A 19,093-nucleotide genomic window follows, 5' to 3' on the forward strand; every position below is an offset into this window, starting at 1 on the left:
AAATGCTTGCTTAATGGAATAACACATGAGATGATGCTGTCTGATGTGATTATTTCCAATCTAGATAGACACCCGTTTTCTAAGACGATACAGCATATGGGTTTGTCTTTGTCTTTTGGTGGGTTTGGTAGTTTTGATTTTGAGCCGATGAACAAAAGAACTAAATGTTACATATAAGTTGAATGTTGCTGAACCAAACTGCCAGCACACTATCAAACTACCAAAAGCTTCCTGTGGTGTATGGAATTATTTTGTTAAAAATAATGTTGGGCACAGATCCAAAAAATTACATTTCACTGTATTGTGACAATATAGTAATTCTTTGGAATGCAAAACTAAAACTAACCACATTTCTTTATCATGCTTTATGTCTTGGCACTGGAGGAACATCATCTCATTGAACTTGAAAGAAAGCAAAGAGAACAGTCTTCATAATTTGGCACATTACTGTTACATAAATTCAGTTTCTCATCTCCTACTATAGCCTCTAAAGCCCTAAGAAATAGAGGGCAAGTGCAATAGGGTAAACTTGCAGTGAACAAAACCCCCTAATCCTTCGCAGTGGGCCTGAACACTTGAATTAGTCAAATTAGGCCTAATCCTCTTCTTTTTTCCTCCTCTTGTTTTTTATGTAAGCATTTCACAGAGCAGAGCAGAGATATCGCACTGAAGGCTTGATTCTGCCAGGGTGTTTAAGGTGCCGGGTTGTGTAACAGCAGTGAGAACCAGCCAAGGTACCCACCCTCCAACCCCTCAAAATCAGCATTAAATCACTCTCAGGTTTAGTTATTTCCTTAAACAAGGATGGGCGTGGGGTCAGACCTGACGGTCTGTTTTTGCTCTGTCCCAGCTTCCAACGTACCTGAACCAAGCCATTAAGAACACCTGGCCTTGTCCCAACTGGGGCACTTGCAGTGTTGTGGTCCTATATAGGCTGTAGGGTGTCCCATTTCCTATTTTGGGGTTTAAGGGGGCTCTCACGATTCTTTGAGATACGGGCTAAGACCATTCATAGTGCATGTGGTTGTTCTGTTCAACATGACAGAGAAGAAAATTTTCAAATGTGAACTAAAACACATTTATTTATTTAATTATTGTTTCATTGAGCTGCATTATACATGTACTATATAGGAAGTCATGGTAGATAAGCAAACTGGCTTATTTAAAAAAGCAAGTACAATTGAAAGCATCATCTCACCAGGTACGATACATGCTTAGCCAATGCGTTGCACAAACCTGTCCCAGATGTTCGCTCGGAAGCCTAATGCGCTTAAGGACTCTTACCTACGTCCAGGTGCGCCCATATGGGGATAAAGGGGAAAGTTACCACTGGGGGGGGACAAGAGGTCTAGCACTGTGATCAGAAAACATAACAGTGGAGAATAACATTAAGAGAAAGTATTATAAATATTATGTTAAGAGAAAATATTGTTCCAAAGAGAAGATATTAGGGATGTACACATGTGATCATAGCCAATCCTGGCATATTTTAATGAATCACTGTCAGCTATACTAAGCCTGTTCCAGTTTTGATTTTTTGGCATACATAGGACTCTCACATTATCCACAACCTGCGGCAGTGAGGCGCTTTTTCAGAAGTTAATCAAAGCATTCTGAAATGCTTAGTATTATTGCAGTATCGATTGAGCATATGGCCTGGATCTATTTGGACTTCTGTCACAAGTTCATGACCTGTGGGTGCCCTTTTTGCGTACAAGGCACTCATTAGGTAATGTAGAATGAATTAGCATGTGCATTTCTGAGTATGATAGTTTTGTACTCTTCCTTCTCTTTTCTCCTGAAATGATTCACTTTCCTTCAAAAAGTTCTTAATGACTTACCTGCTGTTGAATATCTACTTAAAATCTCTCTGAATAATGCAGACCCACTGACTGTCTCACACACATGAGGAACATGACTTTTTGGACATCATGTTTGTGTTGTGTAATGTCATTGCATCAGAATTAGACTCAATGGGCGATGCGAAAGTGTTCGTTTATGTACAAAAAGCTTATCAGAATCATGCAGCAATTTCCTTAGAGATGCTGTCTTCATTCTGAGCTCTCCACCCATGTCTCACTTGTCTGACTTTGAGTTTGCGTTAATGTGTTCACGCATGAACCGGTGCCTGCCAATGTACGATGACGTAGGCTTTTTGGTGGTCAGCTAAAGTTGAAAAGGGCTGGCTAAGGTCAGGGCAGTGAACTTTTTCAGTATATTCCTCTTTGTAAAAAAAAAAAAGTAGAGACCGGAAAAAGTAGAACGTTACAGAGGCCTGGGTAATATGACAATAATTATTGTTATCGTCATAAATTATGTCACAGTATATTTTTCTGAGCAAATTGTGGATATGATCAATACTTAAACAACACTTCTCAACTGTATGTTTGATTACAAAGAGCATAATTAGTCCTGTTTAGTTGGATTTAGTACAGCACAGTGTGTAAAATGTTGAATACAAAGCACTGTATTCCTAATTTTTACAAGTATTTTTCTAACATGGCACTACTTTGTCTGTTTCAACTTATCAGATGTCAGAAAAAATGTATATCGTAACATATTGTAATCTTGAAAACTTAATATGTAACTTACTGAAATTGCATGTGGTATTGCATTTTTGTCATTAAATTAAATTGCAGTTATTTACAGTCAAATACATTCAATTCCCTGAATGTTCATTAATAATGAATTCTTACATTGGGCACATACATACATACATACATCATCTAAACCGCTTATCCTTCTGGGTCGCGGTGGGGTGCTGGAGCCTATCCCAGCTGTCATTGGGCGGAAGGCAGGATACACCCTGGACAGGTCGCCAGTTCATCACAGGGCAGACAGACAGACATACACAGTCACACACACACACACACCTAGGGGCAATTTTAGCATGTCCAATCAGCCTGACTGCATGTTTTCGGACTGTGGGAGGAAACCGGAGTACCCGGAGGAAACCCACGCAGACACGGGGAGAACATGCAGACTCCACACAGAAATGACCCTGGTCACCCAGGGAATCGAACCCAGGCCATTCTTGCTGTGAGGCGACAGCGCTACCCACTGCGCCACCGTGACATTGGGCGCATGATCATTAGTTAAAACCAACAAAAGTACTACTCAGACAGGATTATTTAGGTGAGATAAACAATTTTCTCAACAATTTTAACTGATTCCATATAAAACAAAATATAGAAATAACCCCAGTTCATATTAATTCTGTATGAGTTGCCATGTTAGTAACTATAAAATGAGTTTTCATGGTTTTTCTTTTGGCCATTTCTTTTGCCAATTGAAGATGCTTTTTCTTTTACACTGTAAACATGGTTAGTCAGTTCAGTTTGTACTTTAGGTGAACTAAAAAGCAATAATTTGGATGAATTAGAGTTTAAATAACAGCTCAAATTAGTAATGTTAGAAATATAATATCATGATACTACAAGACATTTTCACAGTACATGATAAATATTGATATTTGGTGATATTTAGTTTTACTGAGGTTTGATCAGTTGAAACAGGTGAGAAAAAGAATCAGTCGTGCCACATTTCACAAAATACTATGGAAAAATATAAATACAATGGTTTTTATTCATCGACAATCATCAATATGTGTACAAAAGTGTATTGACATAATGTGATGTAGTTTATCATGTCTAGTTCTCTAGTTCTACTATTTACAGTGTTTTCTCTGTGGCCCAAGTCAAGCAGATATGTATTGTCCTACCTTATGAAACCTTCAAACCTAATTAAAAGATGTAAAATGACAGAAAAAGGTTTGTTTTTTGTTTGACAGTGTTGACTGAAAATTTGCAAGCTGAAGACACATTTCTTTCACTTAAGACAGCTAGATAGATGGTAAGATTAAACAAATTCCGATTAAATACGGTGTTCAGACATGTGTTTCTACTAGCTGATCATAGTGTGTATAGACTGAAAGTGATTGTATATCCACACCCAGGACAAACATGAACTTTTGATGAACTTTTTTGTCACACTTGGCTCCTTACAGTATATTCATGTATTAATATGCTTAGCTCAAAAAATGTGTAATTGCATCTGATTCTAGTCATTTGTCAGGAGCGTGAGGTCACCTCATGTTTACATCGATTTGACAGAATTCCAATGGCTAGATCGAATAAAGCCAGCCCTTGTTACATATCCAGTTTTTACTGTAATTAGTAATGATTTTGTATTAGCTTTATGAAATGCAACATATCAAGGTGTCATCTTTTTTCTGCCCAAATGACATCACTGGGTTGAGCTTTATCAGTACACAAGCCAAAAAGCACATCTGGGACCCTATATTCATGATGCAAAGTAAATCTTACATCCACAGCTAATGCGTGGTGAAAAGCAATGAGGGCGTATCCAAAAGACACGCTGTATTTTCTTTAAGCACTCGATAAGCACGTCCGCAGAAAGCATAGGTGTAGTTGAAGAAGGGAGCTCTGGTGATTAATTGTCTTCTCATCCAGTCGCATTACGCATTTCATAATTTTTTTTTCAGATTACACATTTTAAATAATGTGCGTGATGCATAACCACAAAAGGGCGGCACCAAGATCAATTCGTTAAAAAGGAGGAGGAAGGGGAAACGCTTTCACTGTACCTTTGCCTCATTCCCCTCCGAGTGATGTTTTCCATTACTTCGTTAAACCACAGCTACTTAGGTGGAGACCAAGTGTTCACCAGAAAGTAGTCATCAATATTGAGTGTGACTGATGCAGGGGTGGACTTTAACTTTGACTTGAATACCAATGACTCGGACTTTGACTTGGATCTGAGCCTTATTGACTTCAAAAGACTCGAGAGACAAAGTGGAAGAAATGTGGAGAGGCATCTGGCTGCAGACGGGAGTTACTTTTGATGTAAATGCATTCGTTTATGGCCAGAGTCATGCCAGAACCACGACGCAAGTATGATATAGTTGCGGTGCGTTGTTTTTTTCAGTAATTCTGGAGCACTACTATTGCTTAATTCATCACAAAATTTTAAAGCCTCTCAAATGGCAGCTGGAATTTCCAAATTCTTTAAAAAAATTAAATGACGAAGGTACCAGGTTTTGTTCCAACAGTGACAATATGTGATTTATCCAGTTCTGGAAACCCTGTGGAGCATCAGGTTTGAGGACTGTGAGGTTAACAATATTTTTACTGCCTCTTACATGTCACTTCCTTGTACCGACCTTCCCACTCTTGCGGACTTAGCATTTCTCAAAGCATGTAATCACCAAAATACACTTTTGCAGCCATTACAATATCAACATGTCGTAGACCTGCACTTAAGATCTAGTCCCAATTTTTTGTGCGCCCCTAAAAATGGGGCCATGATTTTAGGGGGATCAGTTGTTTCCAGTGAAAATCCAAAACTATGCTATAGCTGTATTTACCTTCTGAGACCAAAACATATTATTCCTTTTCAATTGGGATGTCAGTGGTATAGGAGAGCCTGCTAGTGATGTTTGACTCAGAATTCAAATCTGATAGCTGAGATCGTAGCTGAGTGTATTGCAGGGATGGGGGAGTAGCTAAGTAGCGCGCTACTTTTTGTAGCTAACTACAAATTTTTGTAGCTTATAGCTGTACAGTTTTATGAAATGTAGCTAATAGTTGTGTAGCTTTTTTGTTTAGCTATAGCAATAATTTTCTCTACAATTTCACTACAGGCTTCAGGCAATCTGCGCAAAATTTGAACTATAGAACGCGGTCGTTAACTGGGCTAGTGGCGATTGTGCAATCCTGACTGAGCTGCGGACAGTTCGAGCAAACCGGCACGCGCTGATCACCCCTTACTAGTAGGCTTAGCTCAGGAGTCGCAACCGAAATGTTATGAAGAGCCATTTTGTCCTTTCAACAAAAATGAAACCACTTTGGGAGCCACAACATTCTATGTCCATTTTACCATCATGGCTGTAAATATGTCTCAGTATGTGCTGATGTACTAGTATAGGCTAAAAAACATAAACAAAAAACGCAGACTTACTTTAGCTATAGCCGCTTTTCTCACATCACAGGAAACTTTTCCACGAGTTTCTTGTAAAATGTCTCTCAACCTTATTCGACTTTTTACGAGGTTGAAGTGAGTTTCTCATTCTCCAGCTTCTCGTTCGAATTGTCCCGTTCCACCCTAAATGGTGCCTGAGGCACCGGATTGTACTGCTGTGCCATTTAAGGTGGAATGGGAGAATTCGAACGAGAAGCTGGTGGATGAGAAGCGACTTCAGCTTCACGACTTGTTGCAGATTAAACATATGAGGAAACCAGCTGAGTGCTTACAAATATAAATAAGTCCATTCATTTCCAAACTATCAATGTTCGTCTTAAATCTTTCTCTTTGCCTTTTCGTTATCTGCATTGCTGTGTGACCAGCAGTCTGCGCGTCAGTCTTCAGCATTAAAGGTTGGTGAATTAGCAGTTATGCATTAACTCCAGCCTTTAAGATCATTTGTTGTGAAAACTTGTGTTAGAACTGTGTTTTATAATGATTTTACAGCAAAAGAGGATTATGTTATTTTAAAAAACCTAGTTCTGCTGTGGAGCCACAACAGCTCTGCAGCAGTGGAGAGATTATTTAGGCCTGATTCTCACCCCAAACAGAGCCAGGGTCACTGATAAAAGTTTTGAGGCTAAAGTGTTGCTGAAGTTTAAAGGACTCTAAATGTCATATCTGTACACATCTTGCTGAAATGTTTAAATTGGAGCAGTTTTATTTCAACAGTTGAAAATGCTTTGCACAAAGTTGTTTGGTTTGTATTTGGTTATTTTTGTTGATTTCTGTTAGGAAAAACCTGGAATGATGCCTTTACTTCGTCTAGTTTTTGTTGGATATCACACCTTTGGTTGCGTAAGTTTGATTGTTGGTTACACTTAAACTTACTTTTTGGTGATCTTTTTGTACATTTGCAGCTTTTCAGTTGTATGTTTCTTTCTGGCACATGATTAAATGCAGTGTCTTGTTCACACTTTCAGTTCTGCTTGTTTGGTGTGTCAGATGGAGATTCACAAACATTCTGACAATCAAGCTTTGAAAGTAGCTAAAAAGTAGTGCACTACTTTTCAAAAAGTAGCTAAAAAGTAGCCACTGCTTTTTCTGGAAAAGTAGCTATGAAGTAGCCACTACTTTTTCTGGAAAAGTAACTAAATTGTAGCTAGCTACAAATATTGGGAAAGTAGCTACAAAGTAGCTAACTACTAATTTTTCAGTAGCTATCCCAACCCTGGTGTAATGCTTTCTCCACTTTTTCTCAGTGTGGTTGTCATTGCCTGTGTCGTAGCGCATAATGATACATGGACACGGACTGCTGCAAGTAGGCCAGAGGAGAGAAAGAGTGTTCGTTTTGTTTCAGCAGCCTAAGTATAGAAAAGAAAGCATCGCCTGCTATTTTGTATCCACCGTGCTGACCGGCTCCAGGGGGACCACACAAGAGCTATTGTGTTGTATTGTTTGTTGGAGGTGTTCATAGCCCACATGGCTCCATAATGACAAAATAGAACTGGACAAGTGACTCAGAGGAAATACCTTTCATCCAGTGGCTAAAAAATACATTGGACGGAGGAGGAGGGAAAATGATGGAGAGCCAAAAATGTACTTCTGGTGTAAATGTGTTTGGACTCAATGGACTGAAGAAAAAAGACTAAGATCCAGAAATATACCTCTAATACAAATGTGATGTGCCTTGCTGAACTTACAAAACAACTGAGATCCAAAAATATACCTCTGATGTCAATGGATTGGGATGATGTACTGGCAATAACAAAGAGCTTTTGCCTATACATTTGTCATTTCTGGGCAGGGCCCAGCTCTGGTATCTGTCTCACAGAGCAAATTGTACTTAGACAAGGTTCCTGACTAAGTTTCAGCAAGTGCTGTTTATGATCAGAAATCCCAAACTTAACCTGTCTTGGTTACAAGTTGGGTGTGCAGCATAAGTTGCCATGGTCATGTAGCCTGGTAAAGAGTTGTGAGACACAAAATCCAGGGTTCAATCAAACTAAGCCTAAAGAAATCCTGCTTTGTGAGACAGACCCCTGGTTGCTGAGCATATTTATCCAAAACCTTATTTCAGTGTTTTTTATGTAAAAACAGATGCTTAAAAACTGTTGGAGCCTTAATTACCTGTGACATTCATCTGTATGCTCCACTTCAGCCTGTCAGGCGCTCAAAAATGTAATCTTCATGGTCTCACACGTTAAAACAACAAAATATGATGAATGTGATGTAAGGGAGAGGCTATCTGATATTGACATCCTGAGAGTCTGACAGCAGGAATCAACAGCGTGTTGAATTGGTCGCCGTGCCCCTTAAACAGGAAAGTGTTTTTTTGCTGTCTGTTAAACATCCTGGACTTGACCTGTCAGTGTCCACGTCCAACAGTGAAAGGGAGTACGAGACAGAGTGTGGTATAAACATGGCTATTACAGAACTGCATTGATACATTGTGATGCATTCATCTGAAGGTGCCAATTCAACTGTTAGAAGCTTATCTGGTCCCACTTTATATTAAGTGTCTCTAATAACTTACAGTTGCATGTGAACAACATATGCAACAACAATATAACTACTAATGATTTAGTCACTGTTACAGATGGATTACAGAAGTACACCTTAAGTAATTACACAAGTGTATCTTAATAGTTATAACAGCCTATTCTCTCTCATGTAATTACACAAGAGTAATAACGTAAATGTAATTACATTTGTAATCAGACTGGAACAGCAGTTTCTTTTTTTTTCCAGCAGTAAAAGAAAGTATGTAATAACTTACATTAAGACCTTACTTATACTGTATCTGCCAGCGTTCCTAACGGTTAGCTAATATTTATGTTGCTAGTGACATTGTAGCCAGTTTTAACTTTTTATGACATTAATTAAATGTGTTGTCTTACCTCCAAAGCAGTGTCTATATTACCACTCCATTATTACACAGTACCTATATAACAACTTCACAGGAACTGTCCACTTATTTGAAAGTGTCATTTTAACACTATACTACAGAAAAGTTCCTGTGTAGTTGTTATATAGGTACAATGTAATTACGGAATGGTATTAATTAATGTGATGTGATTAGGTTACCTTGTTACAACAGTTATTCCACAGTAATTATGTAAAACATAAATGTAATGTTATGTAAAATATACTTTCTTTTACTGCTGGAAAAGACTTTCTGATCTGTAGTGTATCAAAAAGATGTGCTTCTCTGATTACATAAGGCAAAACTGAAGTTGATACACGTGTAATTACGTAGGCTGTGCTTCTAGAATCCATTTGTAACATTGACTAAATCATCAGTAGTTACATTGTTGTTGCATATGTTATTAATGTGTAACTACATAGTTATTAGAGACACTTAATATAGAGACGCTTATCCATATTAGTCCTGCGTCCCATGATGTTTTGAGTGACTTGTGGACAGAACTTTCGTTGAAGTGTAAACCTACAATATATGTTGAATACTAATTACATCCTAACATGATAGAACTGTAGGAATAAATAAAAATATACATCATTTTTTATGCTTGAATGCTTGTGTGCTGATTTTTGTAATCAATGTTTCAACAGAAGCCTGAGAGAAACACTTCAGTCAGAGGATCCTACTTGAAGCCTACATGATTTGCTTATCCTTATAAAGTCATTTTAACCTTTTCCTTTTGTTTACACTGACAGATACAGGCATAAAACCATAAAGCAGTGGCTTTCGATAGCAAGGTTTAATGAGCACAGATTTCATCAGTAACAGCTTGGTTCTTTGAAGCAGTGATTATGAAGCCGCATTCATGTCCTTTGAAGCACTGCGCTTTCTTGAGAGGGTTTTTGTTGTGTTTTTTTTGTTTGTTTGTTGTTTGTTTTTTTTACATTAAAGTAATGCTTGGCAATAGATTAGCTGATCACACTCCACACTAGCGAGTTTGCCTCATCTTAACTTTTTTCAACAAACTGTTAAATGTTTGACAGTTCATTGCAAATATAGTGTCGCATTGTAATAACCATTATATTATTATCTTTGTCATTTAGCAAAACACTGAACTCTCTCTCCTTAACTTCCTCAGCACTGCAGGACACAAGCCTGGGGCAGTGATTAAAAAGCAGTGTGGCAGACAGTTTCATTGCATACTGATATGAATTTGATTGATTCTTTTAATAAAATAATAGTCAAACGTTAGGAACTTGACTGACAAGAACAAAAGATTTGTAACGAGTACTTTAATGATTGTAAAAGGTATGTTTTTTTCTCTTGGAAATATAATTGGTTTAAAGTACAAGAGTATTCCATTTCATTACTACTAAATATAGTAACTAAGTACAGTTATTTAAGTATTTTCCACCTGTGAAGACTTGTCAGGTGAGAAGTTTAGCAAAGTATGAAGAACCTGAAAGTATGAAGAACATACCAAAAAAAGGGCCCTTTAGAGTAACTGCATAGAACAACTTTTTGTTCCTTAAGGTGCTTATTTAAAGAAGCATTTTTGTAAATGAGATGTGAGATGTATGATCATGAAGAACCTTTTTAAGATTGAAGGAACCTCTGCATAAAGGTTCTATACCAATTACCAGTACGTGGAGTGTGGAGTGTAGTTGGCACTAGTTGTGTTGAAGAGGAATACGTCCTGTCCTCCAGCTTACTCTAAAATGTATTAGCTTTGACTTGCAATTAGACATGGAGTTTTTCTGCATGATTTGTCATCATTGTTGCCCGCCTCTGCTCGCTCCTCCTGCCAGCAGCACTTGAGCCAGATCACACAGTGCTTCTTTTGATGTGCAAGGCTGCTATTGTCAGATAACGCTTAAAGGTTTACGGCTCTTCTGGAACACCAGGGCTATTCCTGAAAAGGAAATTCAAACATAACCCGGCAGCCGCCCCCACAGAAGGGGAGCTCTCCAGGCTGGAGAAGAAGGAGTATGGTAAGTGGGATGGTCATGCTTGGAGTTTGTTCCAAAACACAAACCACTCACTTCAGTCTCCCGTCTGTCTCCCTGTTTTTGTGTATAGATTTAGTCTGTGGTCTGTAAGGCCCCCAAATTGCTGTATAGTTTTATGATGTAAGACAATAAGGAGCTGAGGGATGCTGTGGCGATCCAGAGCAGTGACAGTGTGGAAAAGTCCAGGCTGAATTGAGGTTGAGAGAATGGAAGGAACCTTACATGGAACCCATGTAGCACCCTAATATCACAGAACGCTGCACTCTTGCACTGGGCTTTTATGGTATTCCTGAAGTATGGGAACATTGCCATCAGCTTTCGAGTTACAAGGAGGCCAGGGGGAGCCCAAATGAGACTTGAGCTTCCTCAAACACAATAAAATCTAAATGCTAAATACTATTTGTGGTTTTGCAGTGAATTATATGAAAAGGTATTGTGTGTTTCTGTCCTGTGGTTTTATCTGTGTAAAAGTAGGAAGAAAGGTAGCTGTCATGCTTCTGTTAGATGGTACCTGCTGCATTATTTATTATTGATCAGTGGTCAGCCATATTGTTACTCACTAGCCTCTTGACTCAGACTTTTATTTAACTGACTAGCCACTCAACTCAGACTCGCCTTTAACTCACCAGCCACTCGATTTAGACTCGCTCTTGACTGACTAGCCACTTGACGCTTAAGACTAAACACTCATGATATTTTAGCCTCAGAAAATAACATGAACAGAGCTGATAAAAATAGACTACCAACCTAAATGACATTAAAGAATAATACCTGTCATTTACTTTTGTTTTACTTTGCCTCTCAGTTTTACTATGGTTAATACTGCAGTGCCAAACTCCTGCAACTTGCAGCAGTGTCAGGTTCGATATGACTTTCTAGCTATCTAGGATACATGCTATACAGAAGGTGTGTCCAGTCTCACCCGCAAAGAGCTGGTGTGACTGCAAGTTTTCATTCCAAACATTCAGAGCACACCTGATTCTACTTGCATAATCTATTGGTCAGTCTTCAAAGATCTGATCATGTGTCCTCCTGCTTTTGTTGAAATGAAAACCTGCAGCTACCCCGGCCCTTCGAGGATAAGATTGAGGCTTGGTTACAACAGCGATGATATATGTAACCTGCTTCTAAGTCATACTCAGACATTTCTGAATGCTTGTATAGACAGCCACAGGCAGGGTAGACAACCACAGACGGCATTATGCCTGTGGTTATTGACATAAGCATTCATAAATGTTTATATAACATTTACAAGCAAATTATGTATGTGTTAAAATTGTTAAGTGAACAACTCCAATAAAGTGTTACCCTTTTTTTTCTTATGTATGTTCTTGACTCCAGCCTGAAGGCAGACACACATATCCAGCTTGAGTGATAACACATGCCTTAGCAGATGTTTCTACTATGGTTGCTAACTGCTCTGTTTGCGATGCCTCCTATTGTGCTCGTCTACTTCCAGTAAATGGAACTGATACTAGAAAAGGACCACTTGTGGGTGGGAGAAAGGAGACGGAGGAGGATGAGGAGGGTAGAGGGTCAGTAGAGGCTTAAGGAGGAAGAGTGGGTGCTGGTGACTCACTGCAGTGGAGCAAGTTCAGGTCAGAGGTTAGCGGGATACATGCGTCAGCCCAGAGGGGACCGGAGGTGGGCCTCAACAGGGAGCTCGCACAGGCTAAATATAGACATGTGGTTGGAATCCCCCTTGTTTTTCTTATTACTCATTTTTAGGTTATGCGTTTTGTCAAATAGGATAAGCAGATTTTGATTTGTAGAGGATACAGTGGGAAAAAATGACATCTTGGCAAGAGCATTTAAAATGTAGGCAATAGATCTAATGTTTCTTATTACACAGGCTATTTCTAGACATTTTGAGTCATTTTGTCAACAATAATGTCTTTCTGAAATTGGTTCACTTCACTAGCAGATGACAATGTTTGAAGGAAGTACAGTTATCTGTCAGTGCAGTTAGAATCTTACTTGATGAAAGCACTTTAAGTAAAAAAAAGACATACACTTCTTTAAACCATCTTATAGGAATAAGGAATATTTGATATATTGCTTATATGTAAGATGCTTTCGCTTGCCAAGATATGAATTTTTCCAGTGTATTAAGAAGTCAAAGGTTTAAAACTCCACCACAAACGTCAGGCTGATGTTAAAAGCTTCAGAGCCTTCCCAGAAAAACGAGGACTGGTAGTGCTATAGGAAGTTTTCTTTGTCTCCTGAAGCACAACTTTAGTGGATCACAATGCGGCAGCATAAAATAAATAATGTTTTTTGTCACATCAGAGGCCGGAGTAATTCTCTCAGCAGTGTATCCCTAAGCCCCAGGTGTCAAAGTGCCGTATTTTTTTGGAACAATTTCTTTCATGCAACCTGTGAACATTTTATTGGGTGTGAAGTGTAAACATGCTTTGGTCAGCTCCTTTTCGCTGTCTTTGGCAAGTCACACTATCCAGTGGTCACTGTTCAGCCACGGATCACATTGCTGAACGCCGGGTGTGTTTGAGGTCGACTGGACGGTACCCATCGCAGTTCAGTTTTTATAGGCAGGAATCCCCTTTGTGGTCCTCTTTGGAACGCGTTTACTTTTAGCCTGGGAAAGCGAGGACCCTGTGCTCTTCAGCCTCTGCTTCATAACACTGATGTGATATTCCGTGATTAAGCTGCACGTCCTGACAGTGCAGTCAACAGGCTGTTACAGTTTCATTGGGCTTCATCCATCCATTCATTGAGCCTTTATTGGAAAGTTTTTAAACTGTTATGTCTTGTCATGCTGTAGTTTAAACAGAGTCATCTTATTTCTGAGAGAATCAGGAGGTGGTGTAGGACATGGTTATGGTTAAAGCACTCTTAATGGCTCTGCTGTTTATACAGTATATTGTTCATTATGGGAAACAGCTTTGGTGGGCCACATTAACGTGGATGAGGTTAAGTGTAACTGTGTCATCTTATCATACGTGTACATAACCTTTTGAGAAACTATCGCTAGCGTCTTGATTAATAATTTTAATATATGAATGTTTTTTCATTCATAGAGCAGCTGTGGTTTAGTTTAGTAGGGCCTAGCACCACAAGCCAGAGCACTGTGCAACTAGTTGGTTCAGTTCCCAAGTTCAAGTGACTTTCCTCTGACCACTGGCTTTGTAACTCTGAGCAGGATACAAGAAACCCTACAGGAGCAACCAACTGTAGATAACGTAATCAGGTAAAGGACGGGTTATTTTCTATGATCATTTAAAACTATATAAAACTATGTGAAACCAAACTCTGGATGCAGGTGGCTATACAGAGGATACACAAAATAACAGAAACACCTACCATATAGATGCACTTTGTAGGTTTACAGTTACTGACTGAATGTAACCCATCTTTTGCTGGACAATTTATCAGCCGTCCTCTACCCCAACTATCAGTGGAAAGGGACCACTACAGGACCACCACTGAGCAGATATTATTTGAGTGGTGGGGCAGCGCTGTGTTGTACTGCTACAGCACTGTTACTAGAGATTTAAACACTTTAGTGTCTCTACTGAGTTGAGAATAATCAGGCACCCAAAAATATCCAGGACAGTGGTCCTGATTGCTGACTGCTGAAGAACTAACACCAGTTGTGCATGAAAACAGATGAACTATGGCCTGTAGTATACCAAAAAGATAGGTGTGTCTAATAAAGTGGTTGGTCAGTGCACATAGCATTTTAAACCCTAGTAATGCTGCTGTTGGTGGATGAGGGAGAGGAGAGGGCCTGATACACAGTGCAGCAATACATGAGTTATAGTATATTTATTTTTGCTAGTATATAACTGTAAACATGCAAAATGCCCATATATGGTAGTGTACAGACAGGTGGATTACTGAGTTTGAACTACACAAGGCTCTGTGTGAAACATCAAATGCATAGCCAGCAGTAGCAAGGCAGTTCCCTATATTAGCAAAAATAGTGCACTGCTACCAGAGAGCGCTGATCTTGACTAGAACGCATGTTTTTGAAAAGGTTAGCCATAAAGCTCACATTTTAGGTCCTCGTACCAGTGCTTCTCAGTACAACTCCTGGTGGACATGCAGTGCATTTTTGTGTTTTCTCTGCTCCAACACACCTCATATGACTCATTGGGGAATTACCACACTGTACATTACACACTTGTGTTAGTGCAAGGAAAACATAAAAACGTGCAGTGCACGGGGCTCCCAGGTTCATGGTTGAAGACCATTACACATTGTGTAGTCTTGTACATATGTTTTCTCTGTCTCCACTGAGAGCATCTGGCTGAGTGTCTCTAGGTCTATCCACTATCCACAGCAAATCTGTTTCCTGGTTTGTCTGTATATCCTTATAATGCAGCCAGCTTGAAGTACAGATGAATGAATGAGCGGCTAGTGCCAATCCGTGCTAAAGCTGCTGTTATCCTCACCTCTGTACATTTGCTAGCTGCATTTTCATATAATTATATGCTCATATACTGACACCTGTGCTGATACTTTATGACAGTTCCCAACTCTAGTCTGGTGCCCTGCATGTTTAACTAATTAATTAGCGAGCCGATTCTGAGTTGAAGCGTGTGTTAGAGCAGCAAAGCACTAAGATGTGCAGGACAGGGCTGCTCCAGGACCATAGTTGGGAACCTGTATGGTATGGAAGGGGAGAAAAAAGGCAAAATGCTAGATGCTGATGTGAAAGAATGGCAAGGTCAGAGGTGCCGTTTTTTTCATTAGTTAGATTTCAGAAGGTGCCTTTTTGCATGGATTTTTTTGTAAACAAAGTATTTTGTAAACAGTGTCATTCAGAGTGGTTTGAAGTGAAATACAAGAGAAATTGATGAGTCGGAATTGTTCGTGGTGGTGGTGATAAAAACCAGACATCAAAAGCGATAAATGCCTCTCAAAGCTTCTTCACAGAAGGTTATTACATCAGTACACAGCCCGATGCCTGAGACATTGTTTCACAGTTGTTTTGAGAAGAAGCTTGGCCTAAAATTATGTGTTGAAGATCTTACAGGGAAGATCTCAGAAGACATGCTATTTGGTAGCAGTCAGCCAGGATGTATAGTTGAAAGGTCATGTTTGAAAACAGAATTCCTTGAGTAGATGTTCATTGATTGAGAAAGTGCTCTGACTCATGTGATGTGCTTAGCGAGTGAAAGCCTCTGCCATGTTCACACACTGTTGCACCCTGTTTGCTTCCTTGTGAAAGGAGTTTCCATAAGTGGGCATTAACGCAGTAGTAAATCACGAGCTGGCAGCGCTCTCTGCTCTGTCTCACCTGCTCAACTCTCTGAACACTGAAGCTGCGTCTAATCACATTATCATGTGAAAGCTGTGTTCCATACACTAAACCTAAACCTGAAGCTTTAAATCATTGAGCTAACCAGAATAGATCATGTGTATGGCATATATGTAAGGTCACAATGTGTTATCTTATGCATATCATCATTGATTCACCAAAAATGAATTTTTCTTGTCTGAATTTTATAATAACATCATTTAATTATCAGTCACTCTGACTGAAGTCAGTGTCCTCCAAACTGTCATTGGAGCCCTGTTTCTTTCCTGTTTTCAAGAAGCCCTCATTGACTCTGAAGTGCTTACCTACAGTACAGACTCAGAGACCACCCTTCATTTATTTATTTTTAAAAGGTTTAAAAAATTAAGAGGTACAAGTTATTCATTTTTCGGTGTCAGCAAAAAATAACAGAAAACATTTTTGCTGTTGGAACAGAAGCTTGTGTCTTCAAAATGGTAACTTTACAGGGCAGGCAAGAAACTTTCTCAACTTATATTGGAAGTTAATGTGACACGTTTTTTTTTTTCCAAGTAATTTTATACCATTTCTGTTTGGTCCATTCATCAGGAAATTCTAGCACAATACAAAGGGTAGCTTGAGTTTTCAACTTGTGCAAAAGAGTTAAAAAATGGAGATAAAAGGTTGTTGCTTGGCAGCAACCAATATAAGCAGAAAGTTACAGAAGAGTCTCAACAACTAAATATAATACAAACTTTTTCAGTATTTCAGTTCACCCTTTACCTTTATTACTGTTTCGTTTCATTCCATTCTACAGATTCCAAACATTTCCTCTCGGTTTTTAAAAAAATCTGCAGAGTTATTTTTCCACACATGTTTAGCCTTAGACGTTAGTTGCATTTTCTGCTTCTCACAGTCCAAGTAATTGCAAACACTTTCAGTGATGTTGAGATCTGGGCTCTAAAGTGGTCATTCCGTTGTTCTGAAAACACCAGCAGCTTCTTTGTTTAATATTTTTCTATCTCCTTTTTGTCAAGTAGGGCTTCTTGACAGCTACACATCCTTTCAGACTCATAGTGTTGAGTTGTTCTTCTCACAGTGGAAGGATGGACAGAAAAACCTGTGGATTTTTTTCAGATCTGAAGCAAGAGTGGAGCTTGAGTTTCTCTGAGAGATGAAAGATTTAAGTACAGTTTATCTGATGGTGACAGCTTTGGTGGCCTACCAGTTCTTGCACAGTTGTTAGATGTCCTGTTTTCTCCAGACCTTTTAATAATTTTTTGAACTCTAGTTTTGGAAACTCCTGTGTTTTCACTTGGCTTTGTCCTTTCTTATGCAATCTAATCTCCTCAGAAAGATAAATAAGTAAAGGGTGGTCTCTGACTTCAGCAACATACACTGATGTCCCAAAAGTCATGGTATAGCAGTATATAAATTAATTATGAAGTGGCATTACTTCAGGGGATGGCTTGGGAACGCCCACACCTGTGTAAGTTGTGAGGTGTTATCTTGTGAGTGAGGTTGAACACTGGCCAGCATGCTCCTGTCAAGGCAACGTGAATTATCAAGTTCGAACGACGCATTAAAGTGGGTGCCAGACGGTTGGGACATTCCATTTCTGAAGTTGTGCGTGCATTTAGCATTCCTTGATCCACAGTGTCATGTGTGTACTGGGAATACATCATAGAAGGCATTGCCACCCACAGTGGACAGCAAGGTGGTTGCCCATGGGTGCTTAATGATTGTGACTGGCAGCATCTGGCTAGAATTGTCAGTGTGAGTCAATGCAGGTGACCCCACATGCATATCCCGCAGGTCAGTGCAGTGTTCTTTAGCTTCCGTGGGATATGGGAGCAGAAGACCCACCAGAGTACCTCTGTTAACATCACGACACCGGACACAGCACCTCACCTGGGCTCGTGAGGTTGCTAAATGGACCCTAGAGATTCCAAGATGGCGCCGCGTGAGTGACAGCCTGTTGCAGCAGCTGAGAATTTCCCCGTTGTGGGACTAATAAAGGATTATCTTATCTTATCTAGAGGACTGCCGTGGTCTGATGAGTCATGGTACCAGTTGTGTCGGGCTGATGGTAGGGGTTTGTGTGTGGCACAGATCCCATGAAGCCATGGACCCCAGTTGTCAACAAGGCACTGTGCAGGTTGATGTGATTCTGTACTGTGGTGTGGTGTGTGTTCTTATGGCATGGGTTGGGTCCACTGGTCTGTCTAAATGCATCATTGATCGGAGACCACTACGTCTGCTTGGTGACCATTTGCAGCCCTTCATGGACTTCATGTACCCGCACACTGATGGGATATTCCAACAGGACAGTGTGCCATGCCGTCCGGCCCAAGTTGTCTAGAATTGATTTGATGAGCATTCTGGAGAGTTCCGGGTAATGGTGTGGCCTGCATCTTTGCCCGACATGAGCCCATTCGAGCATTTATGGGATATCGTGGAGAGGTTCGTTCGCACCGAGATCCTGCACCTACAAATAACACTGAGCTCTGGGTGGATCTCCTGACAGCATGGCTCAACATCCCTCCAGGCGTCTTCCGTCCACTTGTGGAATCGATGCCACGTCAAGTTGCTGCACTTCGGGGTCCTACATGATACTACTTCCTGTCCCATGACTTTTGGCATGTCAGTTTGGGTCACACAAGTGGAGCGAATCTAGTTGAATCAACTCCTTCGAGCTAATGGCTCTTGCTGTAATCTTAATAAAACATATGATGTTTTTTTAATCAAACAGAACATGCTATGAGAGTTTGCTCAGTAAGAAGAACACTGAGGAAACTCTGCATCAGTACACTACTCATACCAGTCAAGTGATCCAGTACCTTGATAATTAGATGATAAGTCATTTATCATATGCATGTGGCTCTGAGTTGCTGTGGTGCTGAATTAGCTCATCTCGAATGGACAAGAGGCTGTTAT

At 39.8% G+C, this 19,093-nt stretch overlaps 1 protein-coding gene across 1 annotated transcript in view; it reads left to right on the top strand.

The window, feature by feature from the left end:
- Positions 1–19,093, top strand: part of syn3 (synapsin III) — a 141,223-nt gene that overhangs the window by 73,926 nt on the left and 48,204 nt on the right. The window lies entirely within an intron of this gene.

The sequence above is a fragment of the Colossoma macropomum genome, unplaced genomic scaffold (assembly GCF_904425465.1).
Source record: "Colossoma macropomum unplaced genomic scaffold, Colossoma_macropomum, whole genome shotgun sequence".
In the NCBI taxonomy this organism is placed as follows: Eukaryota; Metazoa; Chordata; class Actinopteri; order Characiformes; family Serrasalmidae; genus Colossoma; species Colossoma macropomum.